The sequence below is a fragment of the Pinus tabuliformis genome, chromosome 6 (assembly GCF_031772625.1).
Source record: "Pinus tabuliformis cultivar Carrire ecotype Pingquan chromosome 6, CPIR1, whole genome shotgun sequence".
Classification (NCBI taxonomy): Eukaryota; Viridiplantae; Streptophyta; class Pinopsida; order Pinales; family Pinaceae; genus Pinus; species Pinus tabuliformis.
In genome coordinates, this window is record NC_142292.1 from 1,115,230,477 (window position 1) to 1,115,243,009 (window position 12,533).

Here is a 12,533-nt window from a genome sequence, read left to right on the forward strand (position 1 = left end):
GCTTTCTGCAAAATGTTTTCCCATAGTAAAAATAAAAAATGTAAATAGGGTAAGTCCTAAAAGAAAAATCAAAGCACTAAAAGAAAAGGATCAAAAAAGAAAATAAAATATGAACCCTAACAAAAAGAAATAAAAAAATAGATTCTGAAAGTGATTCAAATTCAAATGCCATTAATTTTTACTTTGCCTTGCAAAATAAGATTGTGTGCAGCTTGTCAAAAATGCCACAATCCATGATGGTCAAATAGTTTAATATTGATTCATTCATGCTTTAAATTTCAAGTCGGTAGATAGAGAATAAGCATCTAGCCAAACTGTTTAATCTTGAAAGATCAATAGTTAGGTAGAGAATAAATAATAAGCTCAACAATTTAATTTGAGCTATTGGAAGTTATAAGATTAAAATTAGATAGTTTGTTTATCAAAGAAAAAGAAATAAAGTGTCAGCAAGCTCAAATGCACCTTATAAATGAAGAGAAAATGCTAGGGTAAATAAAGGGTAGGTAGAACAGGTTTTGGAGTGCACAAGGTTGCAAGCTCAAATGCACCTTCATTATGGTTAATCCTATGTTTCATGTGCAGGAGGAATTATCAAAGAAAAATGACATTCACAAAAGTCATATATTACTTTGGGTATTTACCCTAAAAAGTTCTATATAATTTTGGGCCTGAATACTAAAGCTTATTCACTAATTTCCCCTCATTTCATTAAACCCCTACATGTCTAGTTTATTAATTTCCCTTCATTACCCCTTCATTACTTTTCATTCCCTAATGTTTTTCCCCTTCTTGATTCCAAAGGACCCTTCCCTTTTCATTTCCCCTTATTCTAACACATGTCCATTGTGAAAACCCTTTCCCTTCATTTTAACCCTTTTTCCCTTTATTTCACACCTTTCCTTAGACATTACCGCTTAAAAATCATTCTTCCCTTATTAATTTCCCTTTAAATCCACTAAAACCCCCTTATCCTAAGTTTAAAAAGTTAAATATATCGGGGCCCATTGAAAAACCCTCCTCGACTCAGTCTTCGCAACTCCGCCGCGCAATAGCCCTTCGATTACCCACTTCTAGATCCAACAACCCATACACATATCACGCGCTCCCATTGTCTGACTATTAAAATCCCAAAAGCACGTGAGATTCGTGGTTTTGCTCAATCACCATTTTGCTATGTGGCAGCCCCACGTTATATCGCGTGCTCTGAAAAAATACCACCCTACACTCAAAAGCATTGCGATAAGCCATAATATTGCCTCCCCATGTAAAAGGAAACCGCCTACTATTCATACATTAATCCCGTGCCCAAAAGTTTGCTGTTGGTTAAAAACCAAAAAGCCATCCTTTTTACCCTTTTCACTGTTATTCTGTACCAAGCAACCTTTGCCGACCAATTCTAAACCTCGAAGCTCTGCTCAACTATTTTAACCCCACTTACAACCATGAGACACTGCATACTCCAATTTGAAGCAGCACAAAGACAATTGAAGCCTTAGAAAGCCTCCGCTGCTCCCACAGAACCCTGAGTGCACACCTAATCGTCGTTTTCTAGGTATTCCTGAAAGTACCAGAATGGCCCTGTACTTAAATCTCTACATAGTATTTACAAAAGGTTAATCAATTGAACTAATTAAAAAACCTTACCAAACTTAAGAAACCCATTGTGCATCCAAAAGCCCTTTCTTGTAGACTGTATTCACCTTTTGCACTATTCTAGAAGTCCTTAGCTTACTCCTTAAGCCAGATAGTAATTAATTCAGTAAAATAAACAAAACTATGGCTTCCCAAAGAATTCTAAATGAAACCCCTGCAAACCCCTCACTTGGATATTGACCACCTCCCATTGGCCGACAAAGATTTTCAAATCAAAGTCGCAGTTTCCCCTAACCATCTATTGAAACTCCACTGTTGGAGTAAAGACAAATTCCTCAACCACAGTGATGAAATTTAGTTATGGTAATCAAATTTTCCCAAATACTTATTCCCACAAGTATACCAGTTCCCTGAAATCATCCACCTATGACAACTATGTTATATCCCAAGCCAAAGAGCCATAGTCTCTCCTAACTAGCAAATTTTATTTACAATCACTGCAGAGTCAATAAACCAAATGTTACAGGTCCAGCCAAAGCCAAATGAAACCCCATTTTCTATTGAAAACCTACTTGAACTGTACTTGAAATTGGACCTTCCCAAGAGGTCTCAAATTTTTCAGACTTTCATCCTAGAAGAGGCTCATATTCCTACAGATAGTCCTCCATACTCTGCCACCATTTTCTCTGAGAGGGCCAGACAGATTGTCACCATGCTGTCTTGTATTCTAGGATATACCATTGATGAGCATGTAGATGAGCCTATACTTGCTTTCCTCTCTATTTTTTGCCCAGGTAAGCCTCTGGCTATAGTTTTCAATTTTGCCCAGTTTTTAGCAGGAAAAATCCATGATCAATTGATCAAATTGCCAAATGAAAGAGTATTCAAATACTCTTCAGTATTGTTCCACATGTTCTTATATTTCTATTCAGACAAGTTTCCAATCAACATCCAAAAGCTGGACACTAAGGGCCATCCTAGATCTGTTATCTTTTGGACACCCTTAATCCAAAAATATTCCACTGTTTTCAGCTACAAGGAGTTCATTGATTCCTTTGTTCATCCAGTTGTTAATATGCTAAGCAGTAGCAATCAACCCAGGATTAGTGATGAGATAAAGAGAGTTTTGTAGTTGTCTAAAAACAATAGAATAGGTGACTGGTATTTATACCAGGACCAAACTGAAATTAGGGTGTATGGATGCCAGCTCACTCCTTATAAGCTGCCCAAATACCTCCACATGAGGATATTTGCATTAGAGTATATCAAGCAGATCATAAACTTAGATGATGTGAATTTTCTATTGGCTAGGAAGAAAACACAGTTCGAAATAAAAAACCAGTTAGGTCCTTTTATCTGCAATAATAGGGAGGTTGGAGCAGAAGCAGAAAAATATTTACAGGAAATGAAGTTCAGTAGCAGTTTCAAATGGTATTATGACCCTTTAGGAGTCATAAACAAACTAAGACTCAAGTTTAAATTGAGCCCTTTCATGCATGAGTCTAGGCAAGACATTAAAAAATATGCCAATCAGTTAGAGTGGTTGGAAAACACCTTGATAGATATGGAGAAACAAATGGTTACTAGTTCCATTCTGCATACCCCAGCCCTACAGGACATAAATACAAAAAGGACCAGGGAAGAAGGTTATTGCTCCAACAAGGATACAATAGATGACAAATTTGAAATCATGTACAGGAAGAAGCCCAAACTAAATCTTGTAAATGAGCAATAAGAGATAGTTGAGACACTTTAAATCATTGATACATGTATAGTGCTGAGAGAGAACACAGATCCAACAGTTTTAGAGGAAACTCATCAGCATTCCACCTCTAATACTCAGAGTATTCACAAACAACTTAGTATTGAAGTCTCTTCATCCAACAAACCAGTGGATAAAGATAAAGATATAAAGGAGAAGTATAAAGAAATCAAATTGAGAAATGAGGCATTGAAAGCTGAAACCTATGCCCAACATTTCAAACAGACTCTCGGCAATCAGAATAGGTTACTTTTAGCTTTTGAAATTAAAACAAGTAAAATGCAAATGACATTTTTGTAGCCCACAGTACAATAGCCTAAGTCATCAGTGGATTACAAAAATACAGAATTTGAAGTTTTGGCCAGGGATGTTCATGCCATAAATCATATTGAATTTCATAAGCAAGCAGGAGAAATGATATATTCAACGATGACCAACAAGGATATGAGTATACAAAAAATTCAAAATTCTCTAGACAATATCACAGCACAGTTTAAGCTAGAGAAAGCATCCTCACAAGCAAGCAAAGGATAATAGAATCAAGTCACTAGAAGACTTGGTTATCGAGATTGGCTATAATCCAAATGACATCAAGGTAACAAAAAAGCTCATAAAAAAGAACAATGAAGACATAGCTGCATTGAATAAGCAACTAAAGTTGCCTCCTTCTGAACATCCACAGACCAAGGAATTTCTAGAGAGCCAAAGCCAAAAAGATGAGATGATGGACCTCATTTGCAGTTAAATGCTCAGTTAAAAGAAATGGAGAATGAAATGGATAAGTTAGTGCAGGAGAAATAGGCCAGCATGGAAGCAACTACTGTCATTGCTATTCCTACAGTTACTACAACAATTCCTTCTACTTTGGCAGCTTTATTGGCCCCACTAGCTCTAGTAGCTACAACACTTCCAATTGCATCAACAACTACACCAGCAACATGTTCAACAACAACAACAGCTCATCCTAGTGATGAAGCAAGTAAACTGGTCAAAGCCATGAAGGATATGTTCATCCAAACCACTGAAATAAATAGACTTAAGGAACAAATAAAAAGTCTAAAGGATGAAAAGAAACTGGCTCAAATCATGCATAAGAATGAAGCTCGGAAATCAAACAGGTTGAATGAAAGGATACAGAAGTTAGAGAAATAATTGACACTCAAAGAGCCACTAGCCTAATCAAAACAACTTTTATGGGCCAATATCATTGACTCAGTCAATGATATTTGGCCTTCTATATAGGTGATATTTGAGCAGAATGGCTTGGTCAAAGAGGCTGGTCAGGCAATTCAAAGGGTTAGAGCCGAACTTGGAAATATTCCAGAAGAAGCATCAAGAATAATCCAGTTCCTTAACTCAAAAAACAAGTATGAATTGCAGGGGCTTGGAATAGCAGAAAGAACTGAGACCATACTAGAGGTAAAGAAGGTAATCACCAAAAGGAACCTGATGATACAACTTGAGGAGAAGTGCCAAACAATGAAGCTAGCAATAGCGAGGTTCATGGTCAAATTTGATACTTTGAGGCAGAAAGGTCTACCTAATCCATTGGTGATTAATGACAGGTTGATGCCACATGAAGACTATGATAAAAAAATAAGAGAAGTGGCAAAGGAATAAGCCAAAAATTTCTCTATGAAAGAGATGCCTACAAGAAAAGTCCTTTACTAGACTTTTGAGAACCACTTTTACCTCTAACATGAGGTAAAACATCTTTTTGTATACAAGCCCACTTTTGCAAAATACAAAGAAACTGATGAAGTCTACAAAAGAATGATAAATATTAAATTACGAGATGCTGAGACTTGGGAAAAGTTGAATGGTTTACTGTAAAAATGCAAGGTAAATAGTGAATATAGAGCAGTGAAGGTAAAACAATAGATCAACTAAGTCAAAGAGTATCAGTCAAAAGCAGAGTAAAAGGATAGCCAACGTAAAGCAACAACAAAAGAGAGAAAGTAGCAAAAGATCAAAACAATAAACAATAAAAGAGGGACAACTTGCATCAGTTACATATCTGTCTCGATATCCTTGCATGAAGATATTTCTTTTTCCTGGAATAATTCTTAAAACAATTTAGGATATTTTGTAATAGTTTTTTGTATAAATACTTCATAATTCGAAGTATAGAGGGTGGATTGCTGAACATTTCTATAGTTATATTGATCGGAAAACCTGAGGGTTTATTGTAACATTTTCAAGTTAGTAGACTGGACTGAGTAATAAAGGCATTGTATCACAGGATTCATGTGTTGGGCCACTTCAATGAAGTATCTTTCATTTGTTAAATTGTTATTTTCTTAAGTATTTCAAATACATACATGTTTTCCAAATTTAAATGAAATAACTGGAATATTACTACAGAATTTGTTTAAGTACACTCTGTCTTGAACAGTTATTCATTTTGATGTTTTCTTCTGATATCCAGAGTAGGGAATTCTTCTTTGCTCCCTAGTTTTGATTGACCTCTTTCATTTCCCTCATTATCCAATTTGAGGAATCCTTAACTGCCCCTTGACCCCGATTGAAAAACCACTTCACCATCCAGCCTAAAAGATATGAATTTACTCAGCTACCTTGCCCTGTGAACACTATTTTTAGGACTTAATTCAGTCCCGTTTTTTTGACATTTGGACTCCATGGCCCAATGGTAAAAAGACACTTATCTATCCATCTAAATCAATGATTCCACCACCAAATCAAATAAAAAACCAACCACGCTTAAATAACTCAACTAAAATCAATTAATCCAACAAAGTTAAATCATCAAGAGATAACCCTCTCTGAGCATTAGGAAAGCTAGATCCTGATCTCAAAAGTAGGTTTATGGTTATCTCTATTATTTCTTTAAACACAACATGAGAACCCTAGGGAAATTTTAAAGTGCTATAGATTTTCGAACAAAACAGATCGTGTATGTATACCAACAAATCATACAACGGATGTATGTGAACATATAAAACAAATCGTGTATGTATACCAACAACTCATACAATGGATATATGTGAACATATAATCAGTAAGAACACGCAGAAACCATGACCACAGAAGACAGACGATATATCTACTCCATAAACACCCAAACTAGACATGAAAATCGATGTTTGAATGTCAAAATGACCTTAAAAGGCGCAACAGCTGCGTTCGTGCACACAGAAAATGCGTCCCTGGTCCTCCGAAGGAAGCTTGTCATGTTAAGAAACAAAGTTACGGTGGACAACAACGCTGAAAAGTTGCTTCGGTACAGAACACAAGATTTTTCTTGACCTAGGATCCTACAAAAATCTTCAGAAACACCTTCACAACCTTGAACTCAAACTAACAACGATCTATATTGAAATGCTGGTGTAATTTCATTTTCTAATTATGAGATTTTTGCCATTGGAGAGTGCATTGAACAACTATGGGGTTAATATATACCCACAACTCATGGAGAGGGTGAGTATTCATGGAAACCCAGGTGGATGTGTTTCTCATGGGTAGCCAACCAATTAGGCTTCATGTATACCACTAACTCTTTTAATTTGATGATCAACATGATGACCAAGATGTGAGAGTTCAATTCTGCTTGGCTTTTAGTTGGTTCATTAAAGAACAAGGCCTCATTATGTCCCAAACCTTCACAATTTCGACTAGGAGATATGCCATGGTTGGAATTTCTGAAGCTGGCTTCCGCACCTTCGATTCAATGGATTACTTTCACTACAAAGCTGACTCCAATGACTTAAACATTCTTGTCAATTCTCTGTACAAAGAACACAAAATGCATCTTGGGACTGTGCTTTTCTTCACAACAAAGGTCTAGATTGAAAGTCCACTTTCGTGACTTACAATATTCTCATTAATGGATGGTCCAGGATTTGGAGAGTTGCAAATGCCCATAAGCTTAAATGGTAGGGGACAGAAATCCTTCCCAATGTTATGAGTTATACTACTCTTATAGATGGATATTGTAAGGATGAAAGTTTAGACGACGTCCTTAAATTGTTGGGCAATATGGAAGAAAATCGTTTTCAACCAAATGCTGTCACATATGACTCCATTATAGATGACCTTGGTAAAGTTGGAAAACACCAAGATACCCTTTCAATGTTAGATGAAATGAATGGCACTGGTTGCCCACTTAATATTTCAATTTATAACTCATTGGTCAAGGGCCATTATAAGCAAGAATATTTGCGTTGTGCAAGTGAAATCCTTGGTAGAAGGAAAGCAGATTCACACTTGTATCATAATCATTGCAAATGAGTGTTGAGATTTTCTGTTTTATTAAATTTGGGAAAAATCTCATGTATGTGACAACAATAGGATTAGTTGCTATATTAGCTCCAGTATTTTTTGAGGAGGAGTTAATGCATCCTATATTTGTTGTGAGGGAATTTATGATTCAGTTTTATGCTCCAGCTATATAGAAATGTAATCCTGTAGAGGATTGTAAGAGTGTGTAGAGAAAGTAGAGAAAATAGGGGAGAGCTAAAAGTATGTGTGAATTATTAGATTTGTTGTAATCTACTTTGAATAATAAGATTGCCGATGCCTCTGTTCTGGTGGATGTAGCCCAGATTGGTTGGGTGAACCACGTTAAATATTTGAGTTATGGTTTTGTGTGGTTTTTGTTTGTGTTGTGTATGTTTATATTTATTTCAGCTGCGCTTTGTTTAGTCTAACAAGTGGTATCAGAGTGGCGCAGTGGAGCATGGAGGGCCCATAACCTACAAGTCTCTGGTTGTGGAGCTGGTGCGTGTGACAGATCGGCTGAAGGTGGAGTTTCGACGATTGGCGCAGTTTTAGCAGAGATAGTCGCGCCAATTTCTGGCAGTGAACGGGTTGACGCGTTTTATTTTGGAACAGACGCGCCAATTGGCGTGGATCCGAGTCTGATACTCGTGCTAGAGCTCCAATATTCCGATTGGCGTGGAATCGACGGGATTAAGTGCACCAATTTTGCGACACTTACACGGATTTTTCTCTAGCGCGGTTGATCGGTTGTCAAAGGAGCGCCAGGCAGTGGATTGTGTTTTAGGCGCGGATTTTTCATTGTCAAGGAGCGCCCGACAGTTTTTCTCTCTGGTAAACCTGCAATTTTTTGTTTTTCTTTTCAAATTGCACTTACACGGTACAATAGAGGCATTTTTATTTGGAATTGGAGATTTTTTGATTCAACATGGCAACAACTCAAAGTGCTTGTTTTGAGATCGAGAAGTTTAATGGAAAAAATAACTTCGAGATCTGGAAAGTGAAGATGCACGATCTTCTTGTGCAACAAGGCGTGGCGAAGGCGCTGTTGGGAAGATCCAAACAGCCTTACCCTATGACAGATGATGAATGGAATGAATTGGATGGAAGAGCTCTGAGCGGTATTCGACTGTGTTTGGCAGATGATGTTTTGTTTAACATCGTGTCAGAGAAAACTTCTGCTGGTTTTTGGACAAAGCTGGAGAAGCTGTACATGACAAAATCCTTGACTAATAGGATTCTTCTGAAGCGACCATTGTACAGTCTGCGTATGAAGGAAGGTACAACTATTACTGATCATTTGAATGTCTTTAATACTCTCATGGTGCAGTTAGAAAGTATAGAAGTAAAATTTGAATCAGAAGATAAAGCTATAACTTTATTGTGCTTGTTGCCCGAGTCATGGGATCATTTTGTTACTTTTATCTGTCTAAGTTATCAGAAACCCTTGAATTTGATGATATTGTTGGATCTTTGTTGTCCGAAGAGACAAGGAAGAGGTCAAATGCCGACACCTCTACATCAGAAGCAATGATGGCTAGAGGTTGTTCGAGAGAAAGACGCTCTGGTAAGCACAGCGACTCACAATCAAAATTGAAAGGGAAGAAGAGTAAGGTAAAGTGCTGGTTTTGTGGAAAATCGGGACATTTGAAGAAGGACTATTGGAAGAGACAACAAGCATCCAAAGAAGACTCTTCGACAGCGAAGCAAGAAGCAAACACGACAGATACAGGTTCAGAATCTGGTTCAGGTATGAGTGATGAAGTGTTATCAGTTAATTTGTCAAATCATGATCAACATTGGCTGTTAGATTCTGGTGCATCAAACCACATGTGTATTCATAGAGAATGGTTTAAGACATATAGATCAATTAATGATGGAGTCGTGTACATGGGTAATGATGTCACATGTAATATTGTGGGAATAGGGAGTATACAGCTGCAAATGTTTGATGGGACAACCAAAATGTTAACTGATGTAAGACATGTACCATATTTAAGGAAAAATCTAATTTCACTATGAGCACTTGAAACAAATGGATATAAAACTATAATTCAAGGTGGAGTAATGAAAATTTACAAAGGTATTTTACTAGTAATGAAAGCTAAGAAGGTAGGAAATCTATTTTAGTTAGAAGGAAGAACAGGGTCAGATCATGTGTCTACAGTGCCTGAACATGACAGTAGTTCCATTCGCTTATGGCATCAAAGGTTGGGCCATATGAGCGAAAGAGGGTTAAAAATTTTGGCTGGTCGCAAGTTACTTCCTAATCTAAAGTCTAGAAAGTTAGATTTCTATAAACATTGTCTGTTTGGAAAACAAAGTAAGCAAAAGTTTAAAATAGGCAGACATACTAGTAAAGGAATACTTGATTATATCCATTCAGATGTTTGGGGTCCAGCCCCTACAACTTCATATGGTGGCTCGTCATATTTTGTATCATTTATTGATGATTTTTCTAGGAAAGTGTGGGTCTACATGTTGAAAAGGAAGTCTGATGTTTTTACAATTTTCAAGCAGTTTAAAGCGTTGGTAGAAAACATCACTGGTAGAACTATAAAATGTTTAAGAACTGACAATGGTGGTGAGTTTACTTCCAAGGAGTTTGAAAACTATTGCAAGGATGCAGGGATCAAGAGACATAAGACCACTGTTTATACTCCTCAGGAAAATGGAGTTGCTGAACGCATGAATAGGACTCTTTTAGAGAGAGCAAGGAGTATGCTGAGTAACGCCGGTTTGCAGAAGGAATTATGGACAGAAGCGGTGGCTACAGCTTGTTATGTGATAAATCGATCACCATCCACGGCGATAGGTTGCAAGATTCCTCAAGAGGTATGGAAAGGTCACCCTTGTGATTATTCTAAACTCAGAGTGTTTGGTTGTGATGCATATGCTCTAGTGCCTAAACATCAACGAACTAAATTAGATCCAAAGTAAAAAAGGTATATCTTTGTTGGATATGGTGATGGAAAAAAGGGATATAGATTGTGGGATCCTACTACCCGCAAGATCATCATCAACAAAGATGTAAGGTTTAATGAATCCTCTCTTGTACAGTTAGATGTAGATAATAGATTGAAACAGGAGGATGTATCTGATTTTCAGCACATTCAGTTTGAAAGCACTTCTAATTATAGTCATGATGATCATAGTTCAGATACTAGTCATGAACAGGTTTCAGAATCAGATCATGAACAGGGTTCAGATGTAGCTCATGAACAGGTCTCAGATGCTGATCATGAAGAAGTTCCTACAGATGGTAGTCAGCCAATAGTGGAAGCACCAGAAACATCCTTAAGGAGGTCTACAAGAATAAAATGCCCTCCTAAAAGGTATGATGATTATGTTACTTCAGTTGCATTTACCGCTAATGACGATGAACCTTTGTGCTATCAAGAAGCTGTAGAAGGTTCGAAAAGTGACAAGTGGAAAGCAGCCATGAAGGACGAAATGATGGCCTTAGGTAAGAATGGCACATGGGATCTGGTTGAACTTCCGAAAGACAGGAAAACTGTGGGATGTAAATGGGTTTTCAAGTTGAAACGGGGTGTGGATGATACTGAGGACAGGTACAAAGTGAGGCTAGTCACAAAAGGTTTTTCTCAAAAAGCAGGCATTGACTTTCATGAGATTTTTTCACCAGTTGTTAAAATAGTTTCAATTAGAATTGTTAGCATTAGTCGCTTTGCTTGATTTAGAATTGCAGCAACTAGATGTTAAGACTGCATTTTTACATGGAGACTTAGATGAGGAAATTTATATGGAACTACCGGAAGGGTTTGTTCAGCATCGCAATAAGAAATTTGTCTGCAGGCTCAAGAAATCATTATATGGCCTGAAGCAGTCGCCTCAGCAATGGTACAAGAAGTTTGATTCTTTCATGTTGAGTCAGAAATATATAAGAAGTGAATATGATCATTGTGTTTATTTTAAGAAATTAAATGATGTGTTATATGTTGACGATATGCTTTTAGCAAGCAAAAGCATAGTGGAGATCAACAGGTTAAGGCTCAGATGGCAAGAACGTTTAATATGAAAGATCTGGGAGCAGCAAGACAGATTGTGGGCATGGAGATTTTCAGAGACAGGAGCAATGGTAAGCAGTGGCTATCACGACAGAAGTATATTGAGAAAATACTCTTGAGGTTTAGTATGAACAATGTGAAGCCTGTGTCAGTCCCTTTAGCTTCCCATTTTAAGCTTTCTTCCAGTTTATGTCATAATACAGATGAAGAAAAGGAATATATGTCTCGAATTCCATATGCCAATGTAGTCGGATGTTTGATGTATGTGATGGTTTGTACTTGACCAGATATTTCACATGCAGTTTGGGTTGTCAGTAGGTATATGGCAAATCCAGGTAAAGAACACTGGTCAGCAGTGAAATGGGTGCTTCGGTATTTGAGAGGCACAAGTGATTATTGTATCACTTATAACAGAAGTAGTGAATTTGTTTGCCGTTATGTTGATTCTGATTTTGTAGGTGATTTGGATAAGAGAAGGTCAACTTCAGGGTATGTCTTTACTCTTGCAGGTGGAGCTATTAGCTGGATGTCAAAGCTACATAATATTGTTTCTTTATCCACTACTGAAGCAGAATACATAGCTGCTTCACATGCTTGCAAAGAAGCGGTTTGGTTGAAAGGTTTGATTGGTGAGTTTGGGAGGTTACGTGACAACATCAAGTTATTTTGTGATAGTCAAAGTGCAATTCACTTGGCTAAGAATCCAGCCTATCATAGTAAATCAAAGCATATACCAATCAAGTACCATTCTGTAAGACAGGTTATCACTGAAAGGGGTGTTTCTCTTGAAAAGGTGCATACGAAGGAAAACTGTGCAGACATGTTCACGAAACCAGTTTTGTTAGAGAAGCTGCATTGGTGTTTGGCTTCTCTTGGCTTGCAGAAAAGATAAAAATAATAAATGAACAAGGCAT